This window comes from Sinohyriopsis cumingii, chromosome 6, assembly GCF_028554795.1.
Source record: "Sinohyriopsis cumingii isolate HCF-2022 chromosome 6, ASM2855479v2, whole genome shotgun sequence".
Lineage (NCBI taxonomy): Eukaryota > Metazoa > Mollusca > Bivalvia > Unionida > Unionidae > Sinohyriopsis > Sinohyriopsis cumingii.
In genome coordinates, this window is record NC_142966.1 from 77342055 (window position 1) to 77360883 (window position 18829).

Genomic DNA, 18829 nt, shown 5'->3' on the forward strand with positions numbered 1-18829 from the left:
AGATAGCCATTGACACCTTATTTTCCATTAATGCTCATCAGCTTTATGATGGATTAGTTGATGAACTGTTAAAGAGCTCATTGCTGTCATCTTCCTTTCTGTACATCCATTAGCATCTTCAGGTCAAGCTCATTTACAGAAGGCCCGTTTAGGGAAATCCTCATTTAGGGAAATCCTCATATATGATCCTCCTTGCCAACATGTAATGGGAAATCTTAGTTTTGGTTTCATCGGTCAGTTTCTGCTCACACTCAACACTTGAAATTGGCAATACATATCTGATCTGCATAAGCCATGTCATGTTTGGAAACTACACACACACACAGAGAAGTCTAATAGACTACAAATCTATTATCTTCAGTACCTGAATGTTTTCCATCTGAAGTCTAGTTGACCTTCATAACATGCATATCATCCATGCTTGTGGCATTCATTACTCATGCTGAATGTCCGAAATTGACTAATTCTGGAGTTACATCACTGTTCTTTGATTAATGCTTTTGGCATAAAGTTTACCACCATAGTGGAGCCAGGAAAACTCTTCCAGATATTTTTTTAAAGAAAGTTTATCCTATTGTGTTAGGGTTAACAGCCACCATGTGCACTCATTTAAGTGTAAGTATCACTGCAGAGCAAGTAACATAGGGTAAAGTGGGGTCTTTATTCTTTGTTGCATATTAAAGTGTTATGTTTACATGAACTTCATAAAATAAATCAATGGCTATTCATTAAAGGATTCATTAAAGGATTAAAATAATGTCTGACTGATGTTCAGCACTTCAGGTGATCATGACTAGCAAAAATTGATTATTTATTTATTTATTTGTTTATTTATGTATTTATTTAGATATTTATTTATTTTATTTTTATTTAGTTAATTACATATTTAATTATTTATCTATTTGTTTATTTATATATTTATTTAAATATTTTTTATTTTTTTATTTATTTAATTAATTACATATTTTTTTATTTACAGGTATCAGTACAATAAAGACAAACAAATGAATGATACTTTACGATGGCATACAGTTGGGTGGCAAGCTCTGAATGTCACCTTGGATTCTATTTGAGATCTGACCTAAAATTCCTGGTCAAACATACCCATAAAAATTATGAAAATTGGTACCCCTTACAAATTTAAAGTGATTCACAGAACTTGCATGATATTCTATGCACATCTGATACACCACCATAGCAAGTTTTTGCTTTTATGAAGGGAGGTAACTCCATTATCCTGCAGACTGTATACAAGATTTGGTACACCCAGAGGCAACTATTTTTGATTGTGGTTTTCACTGAATGGTAATGAAAGCAAAAATGGAACAGGTGACATAAGCAAATAACATATGTACTATTCAGTATTAGTATTATTCATCATGATGGGGCTAAGATGAACAAACACCAACATGGAAATATTTCTTCATAGGTGTCATCCTGAATGATTATTGTTACCATCTTTTACTGTTAACCACCATATAGAAAGGACTGATGACTGCAGTAGTGACAGGTTACTAATGAATCCTTCACTTTCTTAGTATATTGGAAATTTGGTAGCCTGAATTTGGAAATTTGGTAGCCTGAGTTTAGAAATTAGGTAGCCTGACTCCAGAGTTACTTGGTAGCCTGAATTCAGTTTTGGGGTCTTAGAAGACATATATGCAGTACATGTATCACAGTTAAGGCACAGTGCTGAAGATATCTCACATAATGACTTACATATCACAATTAAGGCACACTGAAGATATCTCACATAATGACTTACATTCTTGCATGTACAATATTATTTAAATCTCAATCTCACGGTGTGGCAAAAGTAATTTCTTTACAAAAGGAAACTTATTTGATCAAATTTTTCCTGCTCATTTTTAAGGGTATTTGTCAAGTTTGCCTGGGTGGAAGCTTGACAAAGTGATCACATTGGCACCTGTGTGCACAACCATCCACACAAACATGTTATTCCATCACTATGTCCACGCCCTAGATTAACATCAGTGAGAAAGTATTTAATTCATTAGTTTCTAGTGTACAGCTTGCCAGTGAGTCATGTTACTTGGTATGTCAACATATCTCAATGTGAACAACACTAATTTACCTCAAGCTTGGGCAGGGACTGCTCTGGTGGCTTCAGTTCTTAGAGCATCCACCTTGGATACAGAAGTTTGTGGGTTCAAGCCCCAGCTGAGTCATGCCAAAGACTTTTAAAAAATTACTAGCAGCTGCCTCGCTTGGTGCTCAGCATTAGGAGGTTAGTGTTAGGACTTGTCGGCCTGGTATCAGGATGAATCATCATATGTGACTGATTTGGGACTTGATACTTACATGTCTATGGCATGATGCCTCAGTGCTAGACATCACTATAAACTGCCACAGTGCAGACATCTTAGCAATATGACTGATTTTTTTTAAAAGTTACATTAAAAATTCAAATCTTACACACACACACACACACACACAAGCCTGCATGGGTATATGTACCCATTGTCAGCTCCCTCTTGTAGTAAATTATGTAAATATGAGTATAAACCTAGTGACCATAATTTGCTCTTTTTTTACACTAATTAATTATGTTGAGTAACCTAATGTTAAATAAGGTAAATATTGTATGTAACAACACAGATAATATTTGCTCACCTGAAGGTGAGGTGACCTTTTGGTATAGTCCTTTGTAGACCGTAAGGCCAGGTGAGCTTAGGGTATAGTCCTTTGTAGACTATAAGGCCAGGTGAGCTTATGGTATAGTCCTTTGTAGACCTTAAGGCCAGGTGAGCTTATGGTATAGTCCTTTGTAGACCATAAGGCCAGGTGAGCTTATTGGTAGAGTACTTCAGCACTTTCATTTTCTTCTTTAAAATTCCTCAAGAGAATGCAACCAAATTTCACTGATGACATTGCAATATGAATTTCTCTTACATTTCTACAAATGATGCCAATCTGCCATCAAATATGGCTACCATTACTCAAGGTAGAAAAACTTTAACTTCTCAAAAACCACGCACTCAGCAGATTTAGATAAAATTTGATAATACCTATCCTGACATGAAGGGCATTCAATTTTATACAATTTTATGCTTGTCCACTATCAAATATGGCTACAAGTGCTAAAAATATAAAATCCTTTAAATAACTTTTTCTCAAAAATCTTTCAACAGTATTTGATGTTTGACAGAAATCAACCTGGCATAAAGGTCATTTGGTCCTGACAAATGATGCAGCTGTGTCAGTAAGTAAGAATGAAGATGCAAACTATGGAGAAGCCTTGAAACAATTCTTTTCTTATCATGCGCACATTCAGCAGGATAGAAAGAAATTTCTACAATAAAAAGCATCCCTATGACCTAGATCTGTTGAACAATTGATCTTACTTTTGCTATGGTTATTAGACAGATGTCAGGTGAGCAATCCCAGCTCCACTCAGGTTTCTCCTTTAACCTTCTCATGTCTGCAGAAGTGAATTCCAATAATAGTTTGTATTTCCAATAACTGCACACAGAAGACAAATGATCTCACAGAAAGTTACTCAAACCTCTCTGTCTGCAACTGGGGAAATGGATTTCTTGTCAGGAATCTGTCAGTGTAACAATTGAATGCATTATTCTTGACTCCCAAATGAAAAACCATTCTTTTAGCATTTTTTTACCTGGATGATATTTTTAACAGTGTGTGAAGCAACAATATGGGAGCTTGTGTACATGCAGTTGTCATTCATTTGGAATTTGTACAACCTTTCAGCAGTTTTTAGAAAATTGGTAGAATACTAGTGTTTAAGACCATAAATAAAAGTTGCAAAATATTTTAACAGAAGACAAACTCCAGTGCAAAGAGTGCAAGATAAAATAGCACAACTTTCAGCACTAGGATATTTAAAAAATGATTCTCTCAGTTCTTGGTAAAGTTACCAAAAGTTTTAATTTTCATATTTGAGATTTTAGTTAATAGTTTTGTACTTACAAGAGATGAATAAATCAATTCCAATTGTTTGTTGTTTTTTTTGTTTTGTTTTTGTTGTTTTGCTCCTTGCTTCTGTGTAGTAATGCTTGTATCCATCTCTTCTCCTATCTGGCACATTCTTGTTATTGCAGTTAGTCATGTAGTTTATGATCAACTGCCATGATACCTGGTAAATATCATGGTCATTACCTGAAACTTTGTATATTCAAAAATCGCCACACCTGAAATTTTTTTAAAGAGTTATTTGCTGTTTATACTTACAGTGATGTAGATCAGTATCTTGTCTTACATTGTTTAATGGATCACCATGAAAACTTGGTAAATGTCATTGTATGAAGATGCACATTTTAAGAAACCCTTTTCTCCCGGATGTTTTGTCAGAATTTTTACCCTTTTTGTCTTCTTGCTTCATGCAGTGTACAATTCATTAGTTCAATTAATCCAGCGGGGCTCCAAGTGGCCAAGTGGTCTAAAGCTCTCACCCTTATGGATCATTACCATCTCACCTCTGTCTGCGTGGGCTCGAGTCACAGATTCGGCCAATGTGGGTATGTGAAAAGCTTGCCAGTAGGTTCTCATGGGTTGGTGGTTCTTTCCAAAACATTTTCCCAGGTTCTTTCTCCACCATCTATACTGGCCACCATGTATAGCCTATCTGTGCTGAAAAATGGCATTAAAACCTACAACATCAGTTAATCCTGCAGTTTTTGAAGGATTGCCATGTAACTTGGTAAATATTATGACTATCATCTGAACATGCGTTTACTGACAAATCACTGTGGTTATGCAATTTTTGCTAGAGTTATTGCCCTTTTTGACTTCCTGCCTGATGCAGTATATGACAAAAGCATGAGAGCACAGCCAAGTTCACAATTTTCAATAGATGCGATTTAAGAAAGCATATTTCAGCAAATTACTGTCGAGTCCCACAATTTGTGTTAGAATTATTGTTCTTTTGTCTTATGCAGCTGAATAAAATATATGAAAGTATCCTTTTTGAATACAACTTATCCTGCAGGTTTTTTTTAACAAGTCACTAAAACTTGTTCCAGTGCTTATTGTGGACATCATCTTGAAGATGCACATATAAACAAATTACAGTACTCCTGTGATTTATGTTAGAGACTTGTTGCTTTTTCAAATTTTTTACCTTGATTTAGTGTACAACAGAATATCATGAATGCAACTATCCTTACAGTTTTCAGTGGATTGCCATGAAATTTGTACATATCATAGGCAATGTCTGAAGATGCACATGATCAAATCACTGTGCTCTCTCAGTTCTGTTGGAGTTATTGCCGGGAAAGGCTTTCTGACCTGCAACAAATTCAGTGTAAAACAGATTCTTCAGGTGCTGTTTTCTTGCTGTGAAAATTGATATGTATTACAGTCATCATCTTTGGCAACTTTGATGTCAATTATATGGATCGTACCTCGAATGCATGTTGATTGCTGGTATTTGGGTCACTTTGGCTATTAATTGTGAAAGAGGGATAGACAGAGAGGTTACAAATAATCAGACTACTTCCTTTTTTATTTGTAAACCTCTCTGTCAGTCTAACAGTCAGTCCAATCATAGAAATAGCCAAGACGGTTTGAAAAGATTGGGTTTGTTTTTTTTTCTTTTTTGTGCAGAGAATTTTCCAGTCAACAGAATGTATGAGTTTTCTGTAAATTACTGCACCAATATACATACAATACATAATTTTGTCTGGCAGAAATAGCCGAGGTATTCCAAATGGGTCATCATCTAAAGATACACATATTGACAAAGTTTTGTTCCCTTGATTTTTGTAGGAGTTACTGCCCTTTCTGACATGACAGATAGATGCAGTATACAAACAAATTTTGGTAATGGAAATAATTATGCAGTTTTTAGTGGATTGCTTTGAAATTTGGTGCATTTTATGTTCATCATCAGAAGATAGGCATGTTGGCCAGTCATTGTAATCACGCTATTTTGTGAAAACTTTTTGTTTGTTTTTTTTTTTTCACTTTAGGCTCATCTCAAGCATTGGATAGAGGTGTGATACAGGAGAGACAGGGATATATGAACATGAGACAGGGGTATATGAACATGAGACAGGGATATATGAACATGAGACAGGGATATATAAACATGAACAAATTGCATGCCATTCCACTACTTTTTGGGGGTGGTTCAGTGGGGGGCGGAGAACAATTTAACATGAACTTGTTTAGGCATTGGCTTACCTGTTCCTGCTTAGAGCATGGTTGTTTTATTTAGATCTGTTGTGAATGTTATGGAGATCAGATCAAAATGTCAAAAAATTTCTTAAAATATATGTCACTGAAAATCTGACACAGAATATTTGAATAAATAAACTTCGATAACTAATCAGTACCAGTCACTGCTGTCATAATCTCAAACATTTCTTCTTCAAGAAATAGGTTTTGGGTGATTCTAAACTTTGTCTGCTTGCAATACTAAGTAATTCTTGAATTAAAGTGGAGTTTGATGTCATATTATTTTTGGCAGATATAATAGCAAAAGCATGAGTGAAAGCTGAATCTGAGTTGGCTTTTGATTTTATGGGTGCCTTCTTTTACATAATCATGGCAATCCCAGAGAAACAAACTTTTCTAAATAAGGAATGTTTGACAAATTTGATTATTCAGGTTGCTCTCTATTATTTCTTATGCTGAAAGCTATATCAATATAGAAGCACATAAAGCCATTACAATATTGTTTGTTATTTAGTATATTATAATATTTGGATCTGTACCAGTACTCATTTACAAGTTGAGTCCATTGGCAAAATGGAAAGACCAAGATCTGCTGCCAAATAATGAGCTGGCAGATATGGATCTATACAAGTTGCTAGGAGTATTAGGTAGAACAAACAATATAGAGCTTGATCTACCAGTGCATTATGTGCCAGCAGATCTGGGTCAATGTTGTTTGCAGCCAGACTTGACTTATAATTGAGTATATGCAAACTAATTCATGTTAATCTGTTAATTATATTATTCTGTGATTTTTGTGCACAAATATTAGCAAAACTTTAGTAAGAATATCAAATTTTCTTCAAAATAAATTAGAAGGTACAAAATAGTACAGTGTTTAAAATAGATAATTTAAATGATCACAAGGATTGATTTTCCAACTGAACTGATCAATTCATTATCCAGTAAAATGAAGAATAGAAATACAAGATCATATAATGCATTGATGCATATTTCTGATTATTCCAAGTCCCACAATCTGTTTGGAACTGTTATCAAATAGACATTTAAAACATACTAGCTTCATTAATGATTTTCAATTAATTATGTGTTAAATATTACCTGGATAATATTATTATTATACGCTAATAACATTTCCATGCAGAACATTTCAAATGAAATGCTTCAACTTTAAAGGGCAGATTGGCTAGAAAAGAAAAAGTGGAATAAAAAAAATATAAATACTGTGAAATGAAAATTAATTTTTAAAGATAGTGGTTTTAGGTCCAGTCTTAATCATCCCTCTATATGATTTCACCCATTTGACAAAATTTGATAGATAGTGGTTTTAGGTCCAGTCTTAATCATTCCTCTATATGATTTCACCCATTTGACAAAAATTGATAGATAGTGGTTTTAGGTCCAGTCTTAATCATTCCTCTATATGATTTCACCCATTTGACAAAAATTGATAGATAGTGGTTTTAGGTCCAGTCCTTATCATTCCTCTATATGATTTCACCCATTTGACAAAAATTGATAGATAGTGGTTTTAGGTCCAGTCTTAATCATTCCTCTATATGATTTCACCCATTTGACAAAAATTGATAGATAGTGGTTTTAGGTCCAGTCTTAATCATTCCTCTATATGATTTCACCCATTTGACAAAAATTGTTTTGTTAATGTATGTCCTTGCTATGAATATTAATATAGTAGATGACATGTAATATTAGACCTGTCGATCTTGAAACTTGGCAGATATTACTGACATGGAGGTTAATGTGCACGTATCATGCATTTCTCCAGTTATGCCACTCTTTTTCTGTTTTTTCAGAGTTATGTCCATCTTTTTGTTATTAAAGGTTTGATCTTGTGAAAATGATAATTCTTGTATGTGTACCACTTGTAACATGAATTTCCCCCACCCCCAAATTGGCAGACATTATAGACATGACGCCAGCATGCTCTGATGCATTTGTTATATTGCCTCTTTATGGCATCAGTTAAACATATGTATATGATAATTTCCGTGTCATCAATGTACTTTGGATGAAATCCTTAGAAACTTTGCAGTTATATATTGACATAGGCTGCATGTTCTGTTGTCACAGTTTGATATTTGCCATGTTTATGTTCATATGCATATTTTTAAATCCATTTTAAGTGTTCTTTTTTATGTTGATACATACCTGTCAGGCTTGCATTCTTAACTAGTGTTAATCACTCATTTCAATTTGCACCAGTCAAGGCATTCAGTTGTCAAACAAATCTAAGAACTACAATTAAATCTGCTAAATATAGTACTGTATATCCTCATTTATACGTGCAGTCCAGCTGTCTCCTATCACATTTCCAGTGTTAGTCATGTTGCATCTTTTTAAAACCAGGACATATCTCAGATTGAGATAGTTACAGTATTCAAGTAAAAGGGGAGTTCTTACAATTTTCTTTCCCCCATATATCTCTAGAATTCAGATTTAAAGAGATTTTCTTTATTTTAGAAAAGTAAAATGATCCCTGCCTATAATTAGTTTTAGAATACAGTTCCTACATCATTGAATTTCCTATTCAAATTGCATATGTAATTTATTTTACAGCTGGCCTGTTTTAATTAAACAGTGAATGAAGCAAACCAGTTTTATTTCTTAATGCTGCATTAGAAGTGGTCTTCTCACCCCTTGGCCTTTGTTCACCCATTTCTAACATTCTTTAGTGGTAATCTCAAGTTGCACCTACAACTGCTACTAGCCATGCAGGCGTAGAATGACAGTATGGTGTCAATGAGAATTTTCCTTCCCAAGGTCATGAGAGTGAAAATCTTCCTTTATAGTAGCAACGATATTATTAACCTTTTGAATCTTAATAATTCAAATTTATAAGAAGACTATTTAGATGTATTTAAACACACATATTTGCTGGAAGTTTATCAGGAATAGTATGGTATTCCAGTCTTTTCCCATAAGCCTCTGGAATTCATTCAGACTTAAATTACCAAGTCTCAGGCCCACTCTCTGAACTATCACAGTTTAGCTGGTCTTTTTAAAGGATCAACCATTTTTAAAGGAAGGAGGCTGGAAGCCTATTTTTTAAAAAATAAAATTTTCAGCCTTTAGATAGTTTAAAAAGATGTTCTTGCTCTGATTTGTTGAAGAAATAAACTTAATTATATGACTATATTATTTGTACAAAAAAAGATCTTTCATTAAAATAAAAAAATATCTTGGTTCAAAAGAAAATCCCATCCTCCCCCTCCAAACTTGAAATGGTCAGTACCCTAAATCTATTTGTTGATATTACTTCCCTTCCCTTACTTTTTTTTCTTCTTCTTTTTGGGTCAAGGTAATGTCAATAACCTGTGCAATTAAAGAGTTACTCCACAGATTGCAGCAACTCCAACAGATAACAGGATAATACTGGGCTTCATGCAGGTAAGACCTGCTAATAATTTTTGAAAGAAAAATCTCATTAGGGACCTATCTATGGTTAGCAACAAAGGTACCTTATTCAACAAGTGAGACATATAATGACAGCTCATTGCAACAATGGAATGCACCAAAATAGGGAATTCTTGTACAAAGGCACATTGATAAACTAAATTAATTAAAAATTAAAAACAGTATGAACCTATCATAAAAGACCACTGCTAGAGACACCACTTATCTAGACCAGATTTTCAGTACATATTCTGATTTATTGATTATATTGAGTGTTATAATCTTTCATAAGACTGTCTGTCTTGAGTGATCATTGATTTTAGTGTTATGACCTTTCATAAGACTGCCTGTCTTGAGAGAACACTAATTTTGACGCATTTGTATTCTTCCACTGGTATTTATTCCAGTTTTTTAAGAGCAATAAATGGTTACAACTAAAATCATATGTCTATTTACATTGTATTTATGACCTTAATTTAAAAGCATTCCTTTGTATAGAGTAGTAAACAAATGTTTTTTCCTTCTTTCAAATGTAAATCTTCCTGTACCGTGTTAACCAGACACTTTTGTCACTGTCATTGCTGATTATTATTGAGTAAATACCAGAAATGTTGTAAATATTTTACCCTGCAGCCATGCAGATCCATAAAACAAAGTACTGTTGTTGTTGTTGTTGTTTTGCATCTTCATGGGACTCTATTTTTCAATAAGGCTGGAATAAGAACTACACATATGCATGGGCTCAAAACCAAAGCTGCCAGATTCACTTATTAAGCTCTTTAAAAATATGATTTGAAGTTAGACCATTCTGTAAGGGATGCTTGCATTGTAGACCTATGCTTTCAGTTTAGACACTAAGCCAGGGATACTTATTTAAAACAATTGGAGGTTGGGGTTTTTTGTGTGGCCATAAGTACTGTGGTGTGTGCCAGTGTTCTGCTGCTGTAAGACATGTCACTGCTATTATGTGTTCTGCTGCTGCAAGACATGTCACTGTTGTTGATATATGTACTACTTACTGTAAGACATGTCACTCTTATAGATATGTTTCTACTGCTGTAAGACATGTCACTGTTATCGACATGTGTTCTACTGCTATAAGACATGTCACTGTTATTGATATGTTTTACTGCTGTAAGACATGTCAGTTTTATTTATACATCTTCTACTGTTGTAAAATATGTCACAGTGCTATGTTTTCTACTGCTACTTTCTACCTACCTACCTACCTACCTACATACCTACCTACCTACATACATATATACATACATATATACATACATACATACATACATACATACATACATCATGCATACATACATACATACATACATACATACATACATACATACATGCATACACACACAGAGACAGACAGATAGACATATAGACATACATACAGACATACAAATATGTTACAGTAATACCACCAATTTTTCAAATTGGTACATAGTTTTAATGACAAAGCAAACAATAGTTGGTTAATAATTCTACAAAATGAGTTGTATTCTTGAATAAAAAATGTTTTATCACTATCCTTCTTTAGATGAATAACAATGTTAAAAGCATCTTTTTGTGAATGTGCATTTTAATTGTTTCAGTATTCAGCCCCTGCATTTTGATCTTCCTTGAAAGCCATCAGCTCTTTAAGAAAGGCCGATTGCTGTTAATCTAATTATTATGAAACCATGAATAATGAAACCATAATTATTTATTTGTTTGCCTTCTATGTATCACATGTACAATACTTGTACAAACTCTAGTGTATAATAGTTGCACAATCCATGGTAAAGAAAAGGCAGTGGATACCTACTCAGTCTACTGTCATTCAAAACCACACACTAAATAATGATGTGGCTGTAAAAAAGATTATCAAATGAATTTATAAATAAATTTACCTACCTAATTGAGTAATTTCTAATCATGCATATGTGGCTTGGCCATGTTGTCAGAGGGAATCAACCAACCAGTGAATAATATCATCCATTAATAAAAAAAATACCCTATTGTTCATTAATAATTATCCATAATGTAGTTATTGAAACAATTAGGCATCAAAGTAGTAATGTATTTTAGAGTTAGGAATAAATAAAAGGACCTGCAAAGGTGAAGCTTTTACTGTTGAAGACAGGCTCAGAGTCTAGGACTGGATTAAGTCATGTGTTCAACAAATGCAATAAGCTCAAGACGTGGGGAAGACTGTCTTTTAATATTACTGCAGTAATTAATTTTCTGCTACAAAGGGTTTTAAATTTGCCTGTTACTTAATTGTTAATGAGAGAAACTTGCCTGTGACAGTGAGATAGTCAGTTTTCTTAAACTTGTTATATTCTCTGGATTATTTTGTTTCACATTGTTGCACTCAGGTTTTTAATTTCAGGCTACTAATCATTGAAAAATGTATTGTATCATAAATGCACCATATTTTACAATAGCATATAGCTCAGTGGCACTCAGTGCATCATGCTGTAGATAGGTTTCACTGTATGTACTTTATGATAGCAGAGATGCGATCATATGCTTTTTGTGAATAAGATGTGATGCCATGATATTTAAATAGGTACTGGGGCCAAAATTACAATAGTTTTTCACAGGCAGTTGTAATGATTGAGAAATGAGGTCAATTGCTTGTCACAGACAATTGTAATGATTGAGAAATGAGGTCACTTGCCTTTCACAGACAATCCTAATAAGTGTTATATGCAATTACCATATATCATTCCATATAAGTCGAATGTAATTTCTGCAAACTGCACAAATTACATAGCCCTAAATATGCTGTTGTGTACAATGTTCTGGTAGATCTGGGTGTACGATCTTTGCTTGGAGTCATTGGTAGAACAAACAACAATGACCCTGATCTGCTAGTGCATTATGCAGTGGTAGATCAGGGTTTATGTTTTTGGCATTAGGGCTGGACCTATAAGGAATTATAAATGGCATGCTGGTTTGGTTGTATATGAAACATTTGATTTAATTATAAATAAATTTAAATTCATTCTATTGCAGCTGGTTTTGTCCCCTTTACACTCTAAAATTGGTTCAATGAAAAAATCCCTCTGATTTGAATTGAAGTCTCTTTTCAGATTTTGTAAAAGTTTCATGATTAGGGCTGTCATATGTGTACTGCTTTTTTAAATCCACAAAGAATTTCCAGCCAATATTGAAAAAGCTCACTAATGTAAACAGTGGCGTGCCATCCTGTAAAAGTGACTGATTGTTTCCTCTCATTCAGACAAACTATTCTGAATGGAAGATGTGGTACATGTGGGGGTTGAAGGTGTTGGTGTGGTTGATTGTCGGAATTTACCTTCTTACAAGGTGTCCACTTTATTTGGTTATCGTTATCTAGAGGGTGATCACCTTCAGTGTTGTTGCCCAAATCGAGTAAATATTAATATAAAGTGTGAAACTTATAGATGGAATAAATAGAGATCTGAGCAGATATATAGAACAGATTGACATGAGCCCCCGTACATGAAATACAACAATTTAATCAATTATATAAACAACTGTGATAATACGTTACATTAGAAAGATACACCTCTCTTTTGAAATAAATCACTCACTGAATTTCAAACACAAATATATTTATATAAATAACCGATCTGTTTTAAAAAATAGAACTGGTTCATCATAGAACTGAGTGAACAATCAAAGTCATTGCCTTGTATAACTTCATAACTTACTTATTTCCAGTTCACTCCAACTTCACTGTAGCTTTTCTTCTTGGCCCTTTCGCTTTTTTCTTTCCAAACTCTATTGTCTCACCTCTTTTGGCCCTCAAACTTTGTGTGGGTAGGTGGATACGTAAGTTATTAGATGCATATATACTTGGATAAGTAGATATGTGGATACGTCAGTGGAGCTATTTCCCCTTTCAAAATAAACTTTTTTTTCCCCTGGGTTAAAGAAAAATTTAAAAACTTTTAAAAATTCTGAAATTGATCTATGCATTTAATTGAGCCAGTTTAGCCAGTACTTGCAGTGCTTAGTATATTATGACATAAATATATATATAATTTTCCTACCTTTCCTAATTAGAAAAACCAGTGCAATAAGTAACACACATATTTTTTTTTTTGGGGGGGGTCTAAGTTCATGTACAATAATGAAAAACTATCAGATATTTATTTCTGAGATGGTATAAACCATAATTATAGTGTGTGTAAATATTTACATAAGTATATCCTTCACAAAATATTTAAATACAAAACAGGTGAAATAGAAAATGCACTAACCAACTCTTCTGACTGTTGTCCTATCAATTGATAAAAATGTCACACCAACCTTCTCACTTGAATAAACACAGCTCTAATTACATACCATATTTACTCACTTATAAGCCAGGTCCAGAACCAAACACTATAGACCCTGATCTGCCATGGCATAATGTGCCAAAAAGTTTCGGGTCTATGATGTTTGTTAATCTGTATAGACCCAGATCTACCAGTACCTGCAATGGCAGATATTGGTCTATGCAGTTTACAGTTGAACCTGACTTATGAGTGAGTGTATGCATTAGTAATGGAAAATTTTGCAGGTGTGATAACATGAACTAAGTGACATAACTTATTTGTTATTGTGATCTACAATAACAGTCTTCAGGTTGCATGTACTATATTATAAATCACACAATGCCTGATTCCATGTCAGTGTGACTTGAAATACTATTTCTTCATTAATTTGTTTCATTTTCCTGCACATTCCTGTTGCTAGCTTGTGGATCAAGGTAAGTAATATATATGTGTGAAAATTACTCTATAAATCACAACAAATGTGAATGACCTTTCTCCTGACTGGTAATAAGGGTTGTTGTTGAGCTTGCCCAGCTGTCACAGAGTAGTCTGTTGTTGTGTGGGACATGCATGACTTCATATTTCTACAGGTAAATTTTAATTTTTTTCCCTACAGTTTTTGCATGTAACTTTTGACTTTCAAAATTACACATTTTATTGTATGAAAGAAAGATTATATAACAGAATAAGATCAAATGTATAACATTACAAGTTTACAGATTGGAGTGCAGAAGTACATTAAACATATGAAACAAAGATGTTCTGACAGGGTACAATGTATTAATTGTACTCATAAACCTGAGAATCTTATAATGTACAACTTGAAGAAGGGTGGGGGCAGTGAGGGCATTGATCATATTTTAACTTGAGATTTGATTTGATATTGATCATTGTTGGAATCAACACCTTGTTCATCTGTAAATAATTCCATTCCTCAGTTCATTAGTCCTTATAACAGTTAAGTTTTGCATTTCGGTCATCAGTCCTTATAGCAATTCAGTTTTGCATTTAGGTCATTAGTCCTTACAACTGTTAAGTTTTGCATGTAGGTCATCATTCCTTATAGAAACTAAGCTTTGCATTTCGGTCATGAGTCCTTATTGCAGTTAATTTTTGCATGTAGGTCATCAGTCCTTATAGAAATTAAGTTCTGCATATAGGTCACAAGTCCTTATTGCAGTTACATTTTGCATTTAGGTTAGTTTTTTTCAGCACTCATGGTAAGGTATTAACATTGCAAGGGTATATTTTTCTCTTGAATTCATCCTTATCTTTTTATCACTGAATGTATGTATCATCAATGATGGTTTATTGACAAGTTTAGAAGCCAGCCTGTACATCATTTTGAAAATCAAAATTTGAGTCCTGCATATTTAAAGCTTGAAATTCCAAACAGGTGGAAAGCCTTAATAACCCTACAACTGCAGCATACCATCTATACTTGCTTATTAGTGAAGTCTGACTGCACAGATCCAGATCTGTCATTGCATAATGGGCCAGCAGATCTGGGTCTGTACAATTTGTTAGGAGTAATCAGTAGAACAAGTAACGTATACCCTGGTCTTCAGGTGCATTATGCTACGGCGGGTCAGGATCTTTTGTTGTTTGCATTTTGACTTGACTTATTAGCAAGTATATATGGTAGTAAAAAATATTCTGCACTCCAAAAGCTCAGATTTTCAGTTGTTCCAAGTTTTCCAAGGTCACAGATTAATAGATTCCTTTCAGTTAAGTCAGAATTTTGTGTCAGACTCAAGGCTTTGCTGGTATGTAATAAACAATTCTGATCCCACGGGTGGAATTTTCCTATCCAATACTAATGCATAGAGAAGGATTATATTTCTCACATTGCCGTCCACAAAGTTATTTAAAAAACACACCAGCCTATACAGATAAACACAAATGGGGCAAAATCTACATTAAAAATATTTCCATATTTAGAGAGAATATTTCATGTTTGGTTTATGCAAAAACATTTTGCATAAACCTTGAAATGGATAAACTACTGAAATTACAGCAATATAATGCTAGCAGACAACCTGGAGAATATGATGCTATACACTATAGGGCTATGAAAACTAAATGCATGACACTGGGGCTAAGCAAGTAATTTAATTACTGGTAATCCTGGTACTGCTATTCAATGACTCTGTTTGAACTCTTGAAATGTTAATGTAACAAAGTTAATTTGACCCCAAAATTAAAGATTACACTGATCCAATTCATTGTCCTTCAAGGTAACATAAGTACAGTTTACCAAACATGCTATCATATGAGTATAACATACTGTATCATGTTGGTCTTCATAATTAATACCATCATGTGAGTATGACATACTATATCATATTGGTCTTCACAATGCATATCATAAAGTGAGTATGGCATACTGTATCATAATGGCCATTATAATGAATACAATCATGTGAGTATGACATACTGTATCATGTTGGTCTTCACAATCGATATCATCATGTGCATATGACATACTGTTTCATGTTGGTCTTCACAATAAATACCATCATATGAGTATGACATACTGTATCATACTGGTCTTAACAATGCATACCATAATGTGAGTTTGACATACTATATCATATTGTTCTTCATAATGAATACCATCATATGAGTATGACATACTGTATCATATTGACCTTTGTAATGAATACCATCATGTGAGTATGACATGCTACATCATATTGGTCTTCCCAATGCATACCATCATGTGAGCATGACATTCTGTATCAAATTGGTCTTCACAATGCATACCATCATGTGAGCATGACATACTGTATCATATTGTCATTTAATCCAGAGATATTTTTGTCAGCATATGTTTATTTGTTTAGATTAAGCTTTACCATGACAAGCTGATGTAGGGTCACTATGTATATATTTCACCATGTACTATATGAGGTCATTCTCAAAGTCTACAAAATGTGTGTGTCATATATCCAGTATGGTTGCAATTTCAGTCATCTTAAAAATTATTGATATCAGTCTTACTCTTTTGACCAAGGTTATTGGAATTTTATGGCCTTCATCATGGTAAAGTAGATACTAATTAAACTTTCCCCTTTTGTAAATGAGTTTTGATGCAAACTTTAGTCTCCACTTTAATTTGTTTGAGTTATTTATTTATTTACTTATTCCATCCCTAATTTTGTTTTCAAACTTTGGTGCTTGAGATCATACAGATTCAGTACAAGATACTATTTTTGACAAAAATAGGAGGTTTGTTTTTCAATATAATTATTTTATCATCGCCTGTACTGTTGTTGTCTTGCCATGTATCCTAACTTCCTCTGTGGCAAATAAATATATTTATCATTTTCTCTATTGTAGTAAATTCTCCCTAGGGCACAGAAATGAGAAAGGTGCACTCTATTACCTTAATTACTGGTACTTTATTGACTATGTTAGTGGTCTGACCTTCAGGTTATGAACTAAATTAGTGGCATTTCCATGAGGTTATGAACTAAGAGACCTAGTCTAGAGGTTATGAACTAAGTTGCTTAGATTAGAGGTTATGAACTAAGTGACCTGGTCTAGAGGTTATGAACTAAGTGACCTGGATGGGAGGTTATGAACTAAGTAGCTTAGACTGGAGGTGATAAACTAAGAGACCAGGCCTGGAGGTTATGAACTAAGTGACCTGGCCTGGAGGTTATGAACTAAGTGGCCTGGCCTGGAGGTTATGAACTAAGTGACCTGGTCTGGAGGTTATGAACTAAGTTACCTGGTCTGGATGCTATGAACTAAGTTAGTGGCCAGGTCTGGAGATTTTTAACTAAATGAGTGACCTAGGCCTTGGGTGGCTGAGTGGTCCAAAACATTCAGCTTTGCCATCTCACCTTTGCCTGCATGAATTCGAGTCTCAGGTTTGGCCAATGTGGATATATATGTGAGAAAGCTTGTCAGTAACTTCCCATGGGTCAGTGGTTCTTACCGGGGTTTTCCTGGGTTCTTCCTCCACCATTTACACTGGCCACCATGTATAGTTTATCTTGTGCTAAGAAATTGTGTCAAACCCCAAACAACAACTGGAAGTTCTGAAATAATTAGTTGCCTGACCTGGAGATTATGAACTAAGTGAGTGGTGAGGTCTGGAGGTTATGAACGAAGTGAATGGTGAGGTCTGGAGATTGTGAACTAAGTGAGTGGCCTGGTCCAGAGGTTATGTACATGTGCTAAGTGAGTGGCCTGGTCTGGAGGATATATACTTAGATGGAGGCAGAAAATTCTATTTCAAATTCAGTGTTCATTTATTTCTTTAACGTGGGATGAAATAGGATGATGAGTTGATATTATCTTTTAAATTTTATTTCTGTGACAATGCACACATATTCAGTTTGTCACCAGAATGAAATTCTGTTTTTGTGGAAGCAATTACAGTTAGTATGACAAATGCTTTTGAACGTATCAACCACATCAGAAAATAAAAATACTTGCTGCCTCATGATATGATTTTGGAAGAAAAACTACTTTACATATCTGGCCATACTTTGTCCATCTTTCTGTCCAGCTTGAGTACTTGGACAAGATTGGGTTGGTGTTTGCCTGTGTGTTTCAGATACCAGTCATAGAAATCTACTTTAGTTCACTTAACAGGTCACATCTTTGTAGTTTCATTGTTACAAAAAGATAGTGAATCCGGTCAAACCAGTTAAACTAAAAATAAAACCAAACATTTCAAAGGGATCTTACATCTTAAAATTCATCACTGCAACATTTTTCCATTTTCTAAACAATATATGAGAAACAGTTCTTTCAAGGTTAGATTCACAACAATTTTGGATGAAAGATGTATGATTGTGTTCGGAAAGATTGAAAATATTACCAATTATATCAGTTAGTTCGATATCATGGTAACATGATTTTGCCCAAAATTGAGAGGCCATATTTTTATACTGTTCCACAACATGCCTCAACTGGTACAATATATACTTGCACATAACTTG

The 18829-nt window shown here is 34.0% G+C and overlaps 1 protein-coding gene across 3 annotated transcripts in view; it reads left to right on the top strand.

The window, feature by feature from the left end:
- Positions 1-9544: 9544 nt before the first annotated feature.
- LOC149797265 (excitatory amino acid transporter-like) overlaps positions 9545-18829 on the top strand; it is an 81667-nt gene continuing 72382 nt past the window's right edge. The window contains exon 1 of one of the 3 annotated variants that reach the window (XM_089961972.1): positions 9545-9567. The gene's annotated coding sequence lies outside the window, so the exon portion shown is untranslated. The other 2 variants (XM_089961970.1, XM_089961969.1) reach the window with 2 other exon arrangements.